The 19061-nt window shown below is 36.2% G+C and overlaps 1 protein-coding gene across 8 annotated transcripts in view; it reads right to left on the bottom strand.

Moving 5' to 3' along the window:
• The window catches only part of TENM2 (teneurin transmembrane protein 2), a 1200689-nt gene that overhangs the window by 603180 nt on the left and 578448 nt on the right, over nucleotides 1-19061 (bottom strand). The gene's annotated exons all lie outside the window — the stretch shown is intronic.

Raw genomic sequence — 19061 nt, 5'->3', positions numbered from 1 at the left:
AATGTCAGGGCTGCACAGACAGGACGCCTATTTTCCAGAAAGAATGCTGCAATTCACAGCATTAAATGAATTCAGAAGGTCTGAAGGAATACCAATACCACCAGAAAGGTCAAAAAGGGCTCACTGTTTATGCAAGCTAATGAGAACACTTAAGCAAGAAATATAACAAAGTGCACTTGGGGGACATATTTCAGAAGTAAATCATGCTGTAAAGCCAAAAATCCTGACACTCCACAATAAATTATGAGATACTACTGTTTGATATGGGAAAAAGGAAAAAAGATAGAGATAAATGTAGATAAACAATAAAACAAATCTTCACGATCTAAAAGGTCCAATTATGCTGCTAAGGTAAATAACAGCTTGTGGTTTGCAACCTAGTGTAATAAGGATGTGTACACTTGACCAATAACACAAACTATTGAAAGCAAGGAACTTATGAATCAGGACAAGCAGACCATTGTGGTAAATGAACACAATGAAGGCCTGATCCTGTAAAGTGTTGCACACCATCCTTCCATTTTTTTTTTTGGAATAGGAATTTTAAGTAGGAAAAAAACCAGAAATTCTTGTTGGAGTTGCCAAAGTTGCCATGACCTAAGTGGATGATCTGGGGTTTTCCCTTCTGATATCCCAACATCAAAGATTAAAATCAGAAAGTTGCAGCTGATTCTAATGAAGGTCTATGTTTAGTCTTTATGCTTACACTTGCTTGACTAAGGGATAGAGGCTAAGGAACAGCTCAGAGAAAGACCCCCACCTCCTTCTCTGGGCTCCAGGTTTCTTCTATCCACCTTCCAATGTTTTACCCCTTTTACCTTCTCCCAGCTCAACTGTTCACAGAAGTCAGGATCTAGATAACAGAGTGAGTACTCGCTCTGGCTAAGTACAAAGAGTCATAAAGCCTGAGGCTGAATCTAAGCTCCATAGATTGAATCTTTGCAGGTTAATCCAAAATGCATAGATTGAACTGATAAGCAAATAAACAGATATTCACTTTTGATTCCAGAAATGCAGCCACATGACTGCAGTAGCTCAGGCCAGAAAAGTGTAGCCCATCCACCTTGTGGGTGGGGGGCAGGGGGGTTTCATGGGAGGTGCAAAGCATCCTGGGATGCTGGGGGACTGAATTAATTTGAATCTGGAGGGAATCTGGGACAGAAGTTCAATAACCCAATTTAACCTACATCAGTTAAATCTGATACTACATCCATTCAGGTTCATCCTAAACCAGTTTGGTCATTTGACAGTGGTTTATGTGCACTGAACTTCTATTGTGTTACAGATTTGAACTGGTTTCCAATCATTTATACTAATTTGTGTAATTTCTGTCCCTAGCATCTAAAATTGGGTCCACAAACCAAATGAGGCAAAGCAAAATGGCCTCCTCTTCAATTACAACTTCTTAGAAAAGGGCATAATATTAAATATAAAGTTTTTTATATCCTGTTGTGTATATGCAGCCTGGTTATAGGGCCTAATCCTTCAATCAGTTCTGTACAAATGGACTCTTAAGCATTCCCCCCATTTGGAATCATTAACTAGTAACGAATAGAAATATACAGAAAGGTAAATCAGGACAGCTATACAAGGTTCATCTTTAGTGTTCAAAAGCATATTTTAATGTAGAAAGAGTATACTGGTCCTTGGATTTAACAGTTAGTTTCATCTTCATTTAAGGGTCTATTTTATTTCCACTGAAGCCAATGACAATTTTGCCACTGATTTCAAGTACAACAGTTCTTTAATTTACAAAGATAGTTACTTGGTAGAATAGTGACCTTCAAGTATCAAAATATCAACTATTTCACTTTAATATACAATGGTTACCAAGTCTGAACATTATTCTTAAACTATTAACCTAGGGAGTGCCACCCAATCCCCAAGTTTATACAAGAGATTTCATCTGCTACTACATAATTTTTCACCACATTTTGTTAGTTACAGCTCCCATGAGTGTTTCTCTAAGCAATACATTTTTGTTTTACATATTAAAATGAAAATACTGCATGTTTTATTAAATTCAGATCTCTCATAATTACATTTAGGATAAAAGCCTGATGTTGTTTGTCAATGGGAAATGCAGCTCTTTTGTAATAAAGAATTCCTCCCACTCCCCCCTTTCTGACACATGTCAAATGTTAAAGTGATTTGATTTTGATAGCACTTAATTTTAGCAGAAAGTGTACAGAGTCAAATTCCAATCCGCTAGCAAACTGAACAAGTATAATAGTATGAGGAAGCCTGCTTAATTTTTAAAAGAATAGTTTTATTATTTTCAGTTGTAATCACAAAGTATTCACTTGACAACAAAATACACATGTGAAAAATGTAATAGTAATATGAAACTGAGAAGTTTATGTGCATACAGTCCCTTTCCAAGATGTATACTAGAAGATAAATTATTTTACTCACTCTGAATTTATGCAGAGATGACTCTTGCTGGGATTTGATTTTTTTTAGCTCCAGGTCCCCCAAGTGTGTATTGTAGTGAGAGTTGTAGAAGATGAAAAGAAGGACATCAGGATGTCAAAAAGGATACATAAAGTCTTATATCCCTCTGCGCTAGCTTAATGGATTCAGAGATGGTTTATATCACTAGTGAAATACAAAGTGGCTACAGAAAGGTCCAGAGATCTTCCCTGTGGGATAGTCGTTTACACCTGTGCAAAATGAATGCAAAATGCTACCAAATCACAACACTTGCTAATGCCACTGGTGAAGATTTATAAACACTTTATGCAGATGTCGATGAGTACACGAGGTGCAAGGCAGTTGAGAATTTGGCTCCTTATTTCATTTGTAGTAAAGCAAAGTTCAAGAACGTTCCATGAGAACAACAAATAAATATTTTCAAATCCACAAAAGAGGACACTGTAAGTAGAAATAGAAATACTACACTTTTGGTAAAGGAAACAGCTTTCAAACAAGAACCATACCAGCCTGCCAAAGGATCATAAGATACTCTATAATTAATCTTTTTTCAATAAATGAAGAAGGTCTACATTGTAAATGACATATATCTAGTTCTTTATTTTAGTAGTATCTAGGAACTTAGGTACAAGTACTGAATAAAAAAAAAAAAAAATCTCTGCTCCAAAGGGTTTACACACATACAGACACACACAACTCTAACTCTCACTCCATCATGGATATAATTAGGACATGTAGAATGATTACACCATCCAGATTTCCTGGGTAACTTGAAGCATATTAATGGTAAAAAAAGACTGGACTAATATACCAATCAACTTTAGTAAATACATTATATTGCACACAGTGCAAATTAAATTCTCCATTGTTGTAACTCTCCACACAAGTATCTTACACAATGCAAAGGCCTCTGTGCAGAGATGAACTTAAGCAGCAAAAAAAATTAAATAAATAAAATAAAATAAATCTTAAAAATCATGGATCATGATAAAATTGACAAGGAGCCAGCATGCTATCATAAGAGGGAGGTCTAAAATATTTTGAGACAACTGAACAAAAATAAAACTGAAGCAGCTGTACATTTGTGGTGGCCAAACTTTTTGGGAGGTGTGGCACAGGATAAGCCCTAACTTCTCCCCAAGTTCTGCTTTGATTTCCATTTCCTCCAGAGGTATACCTGATAGAATCTCCAACTTGGGGCTCTGGAATGGGGGCAGAGCAGGCTTCAGTCTCTGGCTATGCAGAGCAGATCAGGGGTGAGATGCTGCTGCTTTGGAGGTATCACTATCAGGAACCAGCTTTACCTCGCTGATGCTGAAAGTGCTGTAGTTTTAAATGGTGAGTGCTGATCCAAAGCTCTTAGTTTGGTGATGGCTGCAGAGCCAGGAAAAGGTTAACTAGGATACTGGCAGTGACAACTGATGGCTCCTCTTTCACTATGGATAGGGACAGAAATTACACATAAAGTGTCTTAAGTGATCAGAAACTGGTTTAAACCTGTAACAGAACAGATGAATGTAGTATCAGACTTAGCTGATTTGTCTCAAACTGGTTTATGCAATGTCTGTCCCAGACCCCTTGCTGATTTAAGACAACCAGCATGCTCCCTGGGTTGGGCAGGGCTCTCTGCTCCATAGCAGGGCTTGCCCCGCCCCTCTGCTCCCTGGATGTAGCTTCTGCAGAGATTGAGGGCTGCTCCCCACCTCCCCCTCACCACTCCCTGCTAAGCAGGAATTCCCCTCTCCCCTCTGCCTTGCAGAGAGGTGTCTGTGTATTAGCTAGCAAACCACATGCTTGCTAGGTCCATGTTGAATCAACAGGTAGAATCAACAAGCAGAATAAATAGGTAGCTGGTAATGTCCCACTGTTATTTTCTTAATGGGGCGACAAACACTATTATCACTTCCCTGCTGGGCTAATCATAGCATCCTGCTGGGGCCTGGCCATGCCCCCCTTAGCTTATCCCTGTGGAAGGGGAGGGAGGGCAGCTCTAGTGTCCCCTGGCTTCTAGCCTAAGCCACTGCAGGCATGTGCCTACATATCTGGGATGTCTGCAGTTACAAACCAGTTCAGCCTAGCCAAGTTAGATTAACCTGCAAAGATTGAATCAATTTGGGTTCAGGATTTCTGAATGTCTGTCCCTAGCCTATGTGACTATACTCTGCTTCCACTTTGGAGTCTCCCTTTACTATGCATCTGGAGGAGGAAGGAGGACAGGAAAGCTGTGGGTGAAGTGGTGGGGCAGAGGGCAAGGGAGCCACCTAACCTCCTGCCAGCCATCTGACACCTCCCCCCCCCCGGCATTTTTATCCATGCTGTAGTAGTGGGAGGAGGATGAATTATGAATTCAAGGCAACCTTCAAATAATTAGATTCTATACCTGAAAAATTATAACAAATTTATAAATGTTTCATATATAGAATATCATTATTGGGGGTTATCTTAAATTCAGGGTCAGCTTAGATTCAAATATATGTGATATATGGCTTGAAACAGAGTGTAGAATAGAGGTCTTGAAATAACCATATTCTGTGTCATAGAAAAGGAAGGATTATCTGATCCAGAACATCCCACTGAAATAGCACTGACTACTAAGGTTGATATAGCCTGAACATGTTGTTAAATAGAGAACCAGAATAACATTCACCATGTAGAACACTGTAGAAAGATCCAAAGAGGCTAACAATGATAGAATCTATAAATTGCTGCTGTTAATAAATCATTAAGCTCTTTAAAAGTGCAATCTCCCTGCTGGGTCGGTTTCCCCTGCACTCAACTCCTACTTATACCTCACACTCTTCACCTGCATAATTCAGGATCAAGCCCTGTGCAATTATCTAGTGAGGGTCACCATACATACCCTTTTTCCTAACTATGTTTGGGGAAAGCCCAAGTACTGTAGTATTCCTTTCCCTTTCTTACCCGTATAAAAATGAACCATACTTATTGACTGACATCAGTTTTTGAATGCTGTTAGTAACAATATTAATATATTTTACTGAATTTAGTTGTATTACTTTCTTTCCTAAAGCAAAATCATACAGCTGTGATATTTAAGCTGTCAGACAATACTGATATCTAAAATATAAGTGAACCCAATGAACCATTATTAAATTTGAGCTAACAAAATATGCCACATTTTTTCTTTTACTCTAATATACTCATCTAAATTCCAAAGACTGAAACAAAGGTGGCTATCAAGACAAGAGTTACAGGAATCAGCTTTTGTCAGAACATGAGTAGCCTCATTTCAGCCGGTCAGGCCAAAACACCAATTTAAGATAATTAAATGCTACAAAGTTCAATAGACAGATTTACAATTCAGTATAGGATCCGTATCTTCCAGGTGTTTGTACAGCACTTAACAAAGCCAGGTCCTGAACTGACTGGGACATGTGGATGCTATGACAACATATATGAATAGGCACTAACGGAGCACAGTGCAGAGTAGTCTAAGCAGAAAAGTAGTTCACCAGGAATTCTGGAGACTTATTCCTGCCTCCACACTGTATGGTTTCTAGTCTAGTTTATTTACCTTTTCTGTAAACCTCTTTATATTTATTTACCCTCTTATTTACCTTTTTTGTAACCCTGGACAATCAACTTGCCTGCCTCACGGGAAGTGGTACTCTGTGTATAGACAAAACAAGCAACTGCTCCAAAAGGCAAATTCTACAACCTATGACCTTTATTTCCCTGTTCTACCTATCCCATCCCTCACACTGCCCATCTCTTAGCTTGATTGTTCCCCCTCCTCTTGCCCTCTCCATTGACACAGGCTGCATATTCACTTTCAAACAATCTGGGAATATTCTCTCAGGTCTGTTCTCATGGTAGAAAAAACTTACCCAGAGACACATGTTCAGACCTTAGAATACCGAGGCCCTGAAGAGTGGAGAGCTTGCACTGCTGGCATTGTGCAGCTGGGAGGAGGGGGCATGTGCACACATCTCATTATGCTCTGTGGGCTCTCTTCATCTGCCTGGCAACAGATGGCAGCAGTGCATAGAGCAGCCCTGATTGGCTCACCCAGATTGCCCATGGTTAGCCTGTGGTATCAGCAGATTCACTCTTCCAGGAAAAACTGTCCTGTAAGTGATTTAACCTTGCTTGTTCTCAGGTTGGTTCTCTGTTGGAGCAGTCATTTTTACTCTAGGAGAAAAAGCCTGAACATCTGTATACTTGTGATTTTACCTAGGAATCCAGCAACTCTTCCAAGAGAAACTGAATGTCTGCACAAGGCCTCTGTCTCCCTTCTTATTCATTCAGTTCCTCTCCACCTGTCACTCTCTACTACTCTTTCCCTGCCTCCCATGTACCACTCTTCCTATCCCACACATTCTCATGCTCCCCATGTGAACAACTTTGATGAGAAATAGAGGAAGAGAGAGCTCTAGAACTTCTTTCTTGCCAGACAAGTAACACTAATGGGTAAGAAAGCCCTTGGACTTCCTTTCTCCCATCTACTGAAAAACTGAATTAGAAGCAGATGGGAAAAGCAAAGCTTCCTTGTGCCTGCTCCCTTCTGCTTAAGACAACATTGGATAGAGGGGGGAAGGTAGCTCCTGAATCTAGCAGCAAATGGAAAAGAGATGCCACAGATCTTAGGGGTGGGCTGTCACCTGTTTGGCAAGCATGCATGCATAATGCTGCCAGGTGGTGGCCACACAGGTATACATTTAAGAGAGAATCCCTACTTGTCAAGGATTAATTAATGGTTGTAGAATACTCTGAAGCTCAAACATTAAGATGAGAATTACTTTGTTTTGCCTCTACACATTTTGTGCTCGAACAGTATAATTTATGTAGGAATGCATAAACAGGTCCTATGAGTACCAGTGATTGCACTTTTGAAAAGCCAGCACTGATCATTCACCGTTTCCCTTGCCACCTCTTTCTCTTCAGCTTTTTCACAACTTGGACATGAGATTCCAAATAATCACAGCAAAGGGAGCAATTATAATTATGGCCAACTCTGTGGTATATCAAATCCAAACATATCAGTCCATTACCACATATGAGAAAAAAAAAGATGAATGGATTTTCTTGTCCTTGAAATGCTCTAACTCCCCCAAAAGAACAACTATTACACCATTCAGGGATCCTCTGTGGGAAACTAATTTGAAGACTGCTAATCCCCGAGTTTAAAATAAAAAAAAGTTAGAAAAAAACCTATTTCATGAATAAAATTAGCTGGAAATAATGATGGCAGTTTTTTATCTGATACATATAGCATATGTGTGTACTAAAAGCTGAATCCCTTTTAAGCCCACTTTTTAAGTGAGCTAACATTTTCTTGAATTTTTTCTAGCTTTGATTCTGTTCTAACTTGCAGAAACAATCCCCTTTGCCATTTGGAAATCTGACACCAAAGAATCTCCACAAAACACATGCAAGTATTAATACACAGCTTTCTATGCTTATGTTTAACTCTGTATGTTGGTACCATCGCCCAACTGACATGGTCTCCTCAGACCAATGTACCCTCAATGAAATTGTTCTTCTGCATGTTTTGTCTGCTGTGATGCATACAAGGAATCAGTCTGCTAAGATGAGGTAGGCAGGAGGATAGTTGAAGATAATTTATAAAGAAAAAACGAAGTAAAATGTGCAAAAGTTTCACACTTACCTTTTCCTGAATCTGTTTGTTATTAGTTTTTCAGACTAAGTTATTTGGGGAAGCAATGTTGCTTTCCTATGTATTTGAAAGCTGATTAATACATTATGGGTGCCACTGCAATCTAAATAAATAATAATATAATGATCTTGACTGAAGAGGTGTTTCAATACCACTCTTGATATAATGACAGTAATTGAAAATCCTTGTATACTGCAGCCTACTTTGCAACATGTTTACATATCAACTCACTCATTTCTATTCTGTTTACAAAATGTAGATAACTAAGGAAATCTCAAGTTTTTACTTTTTTTTGAGGTGGTTAAAGAAATTCTTGGCATATTATAAAGGAAACCTAATGAAACCACACTGAGTGATAAAGGACTCAGTGTTACAAGTATTAAAAGAGATGAATTGCATTAACCCCTGACCTTCCCCATTATATTCACTGCCCACTGGAAACAACAACAGAATTACTAAAATCCCACACTCTCTAATGGGATGGTAATAGGATTCAGAGGCCATTAGGGTAAAGGCAATCCATATTTTACAGTTTAATAAGCTCTTGCAGAAGATTCTGCATCCCTCTTTAAAGCCCAACAATTACCAATTTAACACTAACAAATCCATAACTACAGTCAGCACTGCAAAATGCATCTGAAATAGAGTCAACAGGTTATTTTAATACTTTTTTCCCCTGCTTTGATTTTGGGGAGGGGACAGTATGTGCAATTAATTAAAAAATTACTAGTTTGCAATGATACTGATTATTACCATGTTTCTGACTGCTTTGAATATAAAAAACCCACAGTTACTACAGTATGGATACAATTTTATTTTCTAAAAGTATTACTTTTCTTATTAAGAAAAATACATTAAAACTATCCCTGTCATCTTAGTTAGTGGAAAACATTAGTTATTTCTAGATTTACATATAACTATGTATCAAGTTTACCAAAACATTTGCAATTATCTAAGTAATTCAGTTTTACTAAAATGATCTTCAATTGGTCTCCAACAGAGCTAATCTGATCACAAGATCAGACACTAATTCTGGCTTCATATGTACCATACATATATCTCCTATTGATTACTCACAGTGGAGTTGTGCCTTTGTATCTTGGAACATAATATTGAATGCTTCATTTGAGCCCTTTTTTATATATATAAACCATATAAAGAGGGAGAGTGTGTCCCCTACAACATTCTCCTGCCCCTTTTTCCTAAGAAACAGTGCTCCAGAGTGTTAATGCTCCACTGATTTCTTTTCTTGGGATGAGACAGAATGGGGGGATAATCTGGTTAGGATTTCTGGTATAGGACTGAGACATCACCCCTAACATTATCTTACACACCCATGCTGCCTTCCTTTAAGAACCCTTCCAGTTTTCTGACCAAATCTGAGCCTCTGAAAGAGAGAGTGGGCAATTACTAATACCGATGGAAGCTGTGATTCATAATGAAATCTTGTATGTAGGTTCACTCTATTAAAAGGCCAACATATGCCACAGAGTACCCTTTACAACCATTATCCTGTTTGTCTCAGTGCTTCTCCAGGACACAGGTTGCTAAGATCCAAACTGAAGGAGGAGATGGGACTACGCCAGTGCCTTCATCTTTTTCTGTGGAATGATGTGCACGTACGAATCTTACTGGCTTGCACATATATAGCATGCATAGTCAATATTGTCTAGATTGTACCATGAAATGTATGTGCAATGTATGTGGAGAACATTTTGGGAAGTCCTTCATATAATTATCATTGGCAAATTTGGTCTATAATGACTTATGACATAGAACACAAAAACAGTATAGGTATGCGCTTCTTAAATACAGGAAGTATTCTTTGTGTCTATCTCCATTGTGATTTTTTTTACACAATAGAGACAATACCAGCTTAATCACATCAAGTGTAAATTGCACTTAAATCTTATTTAAGTCACTGAGAGTTGATGGTGGATCTCAGAAGAACATTTGGGATCTTGGGGGACTGAGCACTATTTGCAAAATGATTTAGATTCATTAGATGAGACCCCAGGAGGCTGTTACCCCCACATCCTGCAATCTGCACTAAGAGACACTTGCACAAAACATTACATTCTTTAAAAGGTATTTTTAAAAGACTTTGGGAAGAAGAAAAGCAGAAGGGTTTATTTAACAATTAACTAGATTGGCAGCAACAAATGTGCTTAGCAAACTACTATGATTATTAACCTCTTAAAATTTCAAGATCAAATTTATATACTTTTTCAAGGTACAGCTTTTGACCATTGAAAACCCCCCCCAAAACTAAAAAACTAGTAAAATGGAAATGGACATCTACACTGAAGTCAAGAATATTCTATATTGTGTCAACATCTTGCACCAAAATATACATAGAAAGAAAAATGATCTCAAGTGTCACCTGAAGAACTGCAAACTTTCTTAAAGGGGGTAAGGGGAGGGAAGAAAGAATGGTATTTAATTACTTCTAAGGCAGTAATTATTAACCAGGGTGCCATGAGATACTCTTAAGAGTACTGTGATATGTAACATAAGCACTGTTAGATGGGCAAACACCTACACATGATTATCAAGATAAATCCAAAGATTTGAAAAAAATAATCCATCGTGTCAAAAACATTCTGACCTATTACAGTTTTTCTGAATTATCTGAAACAGAAGCATTGTTATATTATTTTTCCATAGTAAAAAAAAAAAAGAGTGAAAACTAAAAACTGGCATTTTTCACGAAAGGTGTCAAGTCTAAGGCAATATGTCCTGAGTATAACAAGGGGTCCTTTGAATCCAAAAATGTTAAGAACTTTTTTAAGGGCTTGTCTACACAGGGAATGTATTAGCATGACCATGGTTGTGTAGCTGTACCACTACAGTTACAACTCTCCACATACCTGCCCTTATTATATATCAATTTTTAAGAAATTCAGCTTATGGTCCTTTGATAGCTATATAAGCTATACTAGGAACAGACTCTCGTTTCAAAAAATACTCTTATTCCAAAATATCCAAAATAGTGCAGCAATATAACTATACATATACATTACATTTATAGTTATGCTGGCAAAATTTCAGTACTGTAACAGATAATAATGTTGTGCTTGTTCTTTTATAACATTAAAAGAAAAGTATCAGTGAAGATATTTAGCAAAAGGAGGTTCTTATGCAAAAGCAAACAAAACAACAAAAAAACTGTTTGTCTGGCAGAATATAGCAGTACGCAATGGAAATTAACAGCTCGACCACTGAGTACCAAGTGGTCTATGAGTCAGAAATACCCAGCATGTGGCACTGGATGAATGCACCTGTGTACCAAGGACATGGTGTTGCATGGTTTCTATAGTAATAGATTCTCAACAAGTCCCATAAAGGTAATCCCCCACAATAGCTGCCTTGAACTTTTTCACATTTTTGTAATAGACTGGCCTGTTTTAAAGGAAAACATCTCCCTAGTGAGACAACAACGTGTGATGTGGTGTCCCTTTGGGCAAGATGGGACTGTAATGCAAGTTACATTGTGTGTTTGTGTGTACAATTCCTTAAAATATTTACTTCTTTTTCCACATTTTTGTATACTTTTTCCAGCTAAGCATAATCTCAATCTAAAAAAAGCAAATTCTCATGCAATAGAAGATTCTTTATCCAAAGCAGAACTGCTTCAGAACTGCAGCTTTGCCCCCATTTGAATTTAAATGCAAAATCTCATGACTCCATATCAACATAACTCAAGTTTCAACTTCAACATCCTCTAACCCATTCCTCTCTTGAACCTTTCTTCAGGAGGAAATTACAATTGTGTTGAACTGTGTGACGTTGTAAGGGATACAGAAACAACCACTAGGGACACCAAAACTTGTTTCCACTTGTGACACAAATTAGAATTTGAACCAAGTCCTTCAGAGATGAAAGCCCACTGCACCACTGCACTGCTAAGCCTCTTAAAGGAAACTTAAACTAACAGATTGAAAAGAAATCAAGAATTGTATCAGGTAAAAAAGCTTTTGAAACTGGAGATAAAGACTGTCAAAACAATTCTTTTTTTCAGAGAAAAAGAAAATAGGAATGACAGCTCCATCTACCTTCAAGCATCATAGTTTTGTGTCATTTAGATTATTTCATTTGAACAATAGGTGAATGAGGTTAAAACAATTAATTTCTTAGGAATGGATGAAGATGACTGGATAAATATAAAAAGAAATTATACTGTCTGCACTGAATTCCTGTTTTGTTTAGTACTTGCTAGATATGTTGTCTAAAAAGGCTTGATTTTTATTCTAGTAATTCTAAAACTCAAACCAGGAAAACAGTAGGGAGACATAGTATAATATCATATAATATAATATAAAACAATACAATACAATACAATTACAGCTTGGGTTTCTGTCAAGGTCTTACAACATAAATGGACATTGATCAGGAATTTACTTAAAACAAACAGATTAAACATATTTCAGTAACAAGATGGATATCATTCTCTTTCATTCAGCTCTTTGTTAACTCTGGTTAATTATTTCAATTCTAAATTCCATTAATACCATATTAATCTTTTCTGGGCAGTGACAACTGATATACTGTGTCTCCAGATCTCGTATTAGAGAACTGAACATCTGGCCATTCCTTACATTCTACTGACCTCTAGAGACTATATGTGTAGATGTATACATATATATGTGTGTATATATATACACACCAGTAAATGCATACGACATGTATGATTTATACATGCATATGGGTATAAAAGCTAAACCTCTAAATATGATTATATGCTATAAATTGACAATGGTACACATGCCCAGCCGGCATGAGTTTTTCTATTCACTGGCACAAAGGACTTAATATTTTTTGGTGTGCATTTACCGTGCACAAACATTATCTTGCCATTTATATTTGCACCTTTTTTTCCTTTTTCTTTCTTTTTTAACCCCCACCCCCAAGAGTAGGCCCCTTTTTTAACTTTTCATTTTCATGTGTGGGGATTTATTTATTTATTCTGTCTAAATATCAGACAGAAGGCAGGGCAGTGTGGCACTGTACGGATTAACTTCATGATTTTTCACATTTCTCAAAACACAGGGAAAGGTAAGTTATAATTTTCCACATTCTGCCAGAACATTTCCAAATGCTGGAAGAGGGGTAAAAAGAAAAATGCAATACCCATAACATGGGTTTTTAGAAATGGGAATATCTTGTGGCAGCTTGCTTTCCTCCACTGAGCTGCCCAGATGGAATTTATACACAAACCCATTCCAGGTTTGACATTTTAACAAGACAGACAGCGTTGAGGTAAAGACCTGAATTTTATCAAATAAAACTTGTTAAAAATGGACATTAGTCTAACAATAAAAGGGAATGAAAGAATGATATACGGATTACTCCCTTTTCACCTTCTCTATGCTAGTGCTAACACTGAATGGGAGAACATTAATAAAAACCTGATAATACTGACCAAAATTATATGACAAATATGTAAAAAAAAATTAAATTTCATTCTGGTAGTTGTATATTTTTCAATGCACAATATGCAGCATTCAATATGCTATGTCAAATTCTTGAAATCCCACTGCAATGCACTGAAAAAATATCTGCATTTTTTTCCTCTCAAATACTGTTACTGTTGTATTGGAAAAAAAGAAAAAATGCCTTTCAAATGATTATTTCATATCATGTTATCCCACAGTCTCAGATAGGTGTGATGATATTTTTAGGTGCAGGTTTGGAAAACAATAACCTACTGTAGCATCTGATTTCTAATATGTAATTCTGCACTGGGTTGTTACAGAATTTTACATCATATGGCATATTGTAAAACATGATGTAAATTTTACATGATCTGGTAGCTGCTGTGATCTGCAGGAAGAATAAGAGCTTTATTAAGTACAATACGAGCTGGATATGAAAACTTTATCTTAACGTAGGGGGAAAAATGCACAGCCAATGTTAAGTGTAATATATTTTACACAACACAACCAGAATGGGATTTATATTAATTCCTTGGAGTTTCTCAGAATTTAGATCCAGATAAGCATGATCAACCTCTGAATGTACACTCTTTCTTTTACAAATAACTCCAAAAAAGGTCTTCACATGCAAAATATTGTTTTTATTTTTTACTTTTTAAAATGTGTACTATATATTTAAGCCAAGTGCTAGTTACTAGTGCCATTTTAACTAAGTTGATGGCATGAGTTAAGAGGTGCCAAGCTTGCCAGACAACATATTCACTGCATATAGTAGCACTCCTATGTGCTTTTCAGTTTGCAGCAATCAAAACCCTTTGCAAATACGCACAATCAAAACCCACTGAAAAAACGGACACACAAACATACGCATTGAATCACACCAACATTCTCCGTACTTAAAGAATTCCTATTTTTCCTCCATTAAAAACAGTCCTGTACAATAAGTGATAGTGTTAAGTGCCACTGTCAGGGGAAGCACCCAGTCTTTGAAAGTATTACAATGGCAAGTAGGTGACAGCCTTGGGCAAGTAAATGGAAAGAATTAAATTAAGGAGCGTAAGAGAAAAAAAAAGTCTGCATTTTCATTCTCTTCTCAAACAACATGGGTGTGTCAGATGTTCAAACTCTACTTTAGTTTACATATCATTCACATTCAGAATTTTGTTCAGGTGTGTACATACATGTTGTACAGCCACAAGCATACAAAACAGATACCAGCGAAGGAAGGTGAGAATAGCGCTAGTCTCATTAGCTGTATACAATATTATTTGCTATTTAGAACTGGTCTAAGACATACACAGTGTACTTAATACAGAATTCCACTAAGAGAGTAAGGTTATTTTTGCAAGTAGAACATATCTGAGTAATTCTAAAATGTTCTTTAGTGCAGTCTACTAGTTTCCCCATGTAAAGTAGAAACAGTTCAAATATATGTTTCTTCACGAGTTTAAAATCACAGAAATATAAAGAATAAGAAAGTTTATTCCCGGGGGCTATATTGTGTTGTCAGCTTTAAAGGAGAATTCCCCAACAAGGAATTCAAGCTAACATGTTGATATTGTTTGGCTGTATAAACTAAATTACATGTAATTTCAGGGAACTGATACATTTGAAAGTAAAACAAAATTAAGAAGACTATCACTGAATAGACCACCCCTCATCTTATTCACAAGTGTTATGTCACACATTTTAAAATGTGTCTAAAGTTCTGTACCTGCCCACTTTAGATGTACAATTCCTCTACTGAGTGCAAGCTGTGTTGGTAAAAAACAAGGAATCTCTGAATCTAAATTTGACATGTATAAAAGCTTACATGAAAATTTGACCAACAGCATGTTGACAACTCCAAAACTACAAGCATGAGACAGAGGATGAGGATTTAATTTATGTAATGACTGAAACATTAAAAATGAATTAATGACCTGTGTGAAGGCACACTATAGACAATACATGAAAGACTCAGATTTTAATAAAAACAAGGGGTATGGTAAAAATATGCATTTAAGAAAATCATCACATGAAAATATCTTAAACCAAAGAAATTATTTATCCTGCATATCTGAAAATAACTACATTCACCAGAACTAAACTATTGCAATAGGCAGTTTTTACCCACAGTTCACATAAGGTGGTAAGTTCAAGATATAAAGATTTGCTACATATCTCTTTTCTAAATATTCAATTTAGAGAAATATAAAATACCAGTGCACAAAATGACAAGGCATTAGATCAAACCATCCTACAGAAAAAAAAATACAACATGTTGATAATATTTATACAAAGGGAATCTTATTTCAAGACTGCAACTAATCTTTTGTACTTTCTTTTTGGCTAAGGTACTGGTAGATACACACTAGAGTACATGAGTATGTCAACCCTCTGTTCTGATCCCAGAAGTAAGGTTTCTGATGTCTACCAGATATTTTGGGAAAACTGCATTTATTACTGTTTCAAATTTGAAACCTGTTAGTTGATGATCATTTCCAAAAATAAATATTCCCACAGATAGAGGTCAGTGGTTGCCTGAAATTGCATCAGTTAGTGCCTGTATACTACAATCCTCTGCTCCTGTGGGACTGTTTTGTCATTTTATCAGAATGATTATTAACATGGTATTTTGAGCATAGGACACCACAGGTTTCAATGCTCAAATGTACTATTTGCTGTCACTTCTACTTATTTTACTCATTACATTATGCCTTTTTGCTAGGGAAATGTTGCCCTTAATTTATCTTTTTAACAACATAGCCTTTCTTTCTGAGGGCAATTCCATGGTATAATCCAACTCATAAAATGATAGACCTGGCAAACCTGCAATCTTTTCAACTGTTCTACATGTTGATTTCTTTAAGCATTTAACATTCAATAAGCAAGCAGCTTCAGTGAACTGAAACTGTACTCGTTCTGAGATGGTATGCTTTTAATTTCATTATACACTGGCATCCATGAATATTTTTATACTGTGAATGATTTAAAAAACTAAGGAAATTCTCTCCCAGGCATTCCTCTGAGAAAACTTGTGTTTTAATATTCCACAATATGATGTCCTGAACAGTAACATGCAATAAATTATTTTAATATTTTAAATAGCTAACAGACCTATAATGCATCTGACAAGTGTAATAATTGTAATACGTCTTCATCTTAAGAACTTCCTATAAAATGGTGTAAAATATAATTGCCTCATATTATTAATCAGTCAACCAATAGCATAAACAGTAGTAGTATTGTTTAAGATTTTAGTCTTTGCTTTTTTAATCCCACTGCCTTTTTCCCCCTAGAAAAATGATCTTTACTTTGCTCTCCAGCAACATCTACTGGAACATCAGTAAAATGCTGATATTTATATTAATCACACAGTTAACATTTAGTAGGGCAGAGTTAGCAACTGCCAAAATGTGAGATAAATGACCTATAATTCAGTCTTAAACAGAGCCTCTATTGCTGCATTGGTCTCAAGCTGCCAAAGTTAGATCGCCTTTGACCTCCCAGATCTGCCTTTTAGTAACAAGCATGTTATAAATGACTAAATAATATGGAAAGCTCACCTATTATGAAAGCTTAGCTTTTATTTTATTAACATCATTAAGACAGCATGAAATCCACTGTTTTAAAAGACCAAGAAATAGATTTTTTAAAATTTGTGATATAAAAAAAAACTACCCCCTCCCTTTCAATTCACCTATAATAAGCATAGTTGAGTTTGATGTGACATATAGTTATACAGGTTTGAAGCTTCAACATAGCTTCAGATGAAAAAACTTAAAATTTTTGAAGAAAAATAAAATGCCGCTACGGTCTCACTCATTGCAAAGTTTGAAAGTACAGTAAGTTAAACAGAACTTGGAAAGCAGAGATGCCCTCTATAAATCTATTTTTTAAAAGTTCTGGGTTTTTTGTTTGTTTTGTTCTTGCCTAATTTAGTGGGTTTTTTCCCTATGTTCTTGGTAGTTCTGTCCATTCCTTCAGATGTTGGGGAATACACATGGATGACTCTCACTGAAGGTAAAGGAAGTAAGGCACACAATTTTGGTCCATCAACAGGAGACTAGTCCTCCCTGGGGGCTTGATCCTGCTCAGATATGTGGTGGCTTGTCACTGCCTATCTTGTAAAATCAGCTACTGTGAATGTACGCACAAAGAGTTGTCGCTGATTTTTATAGGATATGAAGCAATGTGAACCACTGTATCTGAGTGGTGGATTGAATCATTATTGCAAAGTTGCATGATTATAAAGAATTTGGTCAACTAACTGTATAAGTGAGTCTATTTGTAGGTCAACAATGCTATAAATAATATTTACTAGGTACAAGCCCATTGAAGTTACCTTGCCGTATCTCCCCTTCAAGAGGCAGATTAGTTTTCTAGCATACTCTTACAAACAGACATTTATGTACAGATGTTAAATGGATTCTGATCATTGTATTTTTGTTTTTTATCTTATTTTAATCACCAGTAAAGGTCTGCCTATCCTAAGGTATTCATTCACTCTTTACATTGCAATGGACAAACACAGAATACCCTTGCTATTTCTAGAATCCTTTCCTTCCTATTTAAGTCTTCGCTTGCTCAGGTTGAAAATAATTATAAAATACCAGAGAACAGAGGAGGTACTTGGGAAGGGGTAGAAATCAATGAGTACTGGAGCAAGGACCCCACAGATAAACATTATTTTTTGTAAATGAAGGAAACATTTAAGTAACATATTTTTTATTACATTATTTTTAGCCATATACTCCCTTTTCACCCCACATATGTTTACATAAAATAAGCCAAGTTTCTGAAAACCTAAAACACAATAAGCTATAAAATTTTATTTTTAAGTCTCTAGACCAAAGTTCAGTTGTTTGCCTGATAATTAGCCCCTCTCAATAGCTGTTAAACAGAAAGCCCTTTATTGTAATCCAGGTGCACTTGTAGACAGCACTTTCAGAGTTAACTCCATTTGACAACTGACATAAATCCATTATTCTAATTTGGCAATTGCTTTACTAAACATGGATGCAGTTTATGAGTTTTAGTCACATATTTCATCCAGTATGGTACTTAATCTCAATTTACAAAACATAAACATGAAATAGGTTTTACAGTATGTCTAAAAGGGTATAGCTATTCATCTGATGAATGCCAGGCAAACAAATCACACTCACCTAGACCTAAACTACTAGGTTTTACTCTAAACCCCAAATGGTAAATAATTATAATTAATTGTGAGTTCAGTTATTACAAACAAATTATAGAATGACAGGCACCTGCAAGATTGCAAGACTAAGAGCTTGAATTATACAGTGAAGAGCACCCTGAGGTTTCTTCAAGCACTGAATTTAACCTTATGCGAAGTCCAGCTTTCACAAAATCTTCAATTTCTATTCTCCTATGCATTAAAATAAAATAGAAGGAAAATCATTCAGTGTAAATTCAGCTTCTTTCCATAAGCATTTGCAATTGAATTTACAGCATATTCTAATTCATCACAATTATTCCATGTACTTTGTATTGTAAACAAATGGAAGCTGATACAATACAATATCCTTTCTGCCCTTTGCTGAAAATGC

The sequence above is a fragment of the Crocodylus siamensis genome, chromosome 10, assembly GCF_052110815.1.
Source record: "Crocodylus siamensis isolate JL-2025a chromosome 10, ASM5211081v1, whole genome shotgun sequence".
Taxonomy (NCBI): domain Eukaryota; kingdom Metazoa; phylum Chordata; order Crocodylia; family Crocodylidae; genus Crocodylus; species Crocodylus siamensis.
This window is presented reverse-complemented; position numbering and strand designations above follow the sequence as displayed.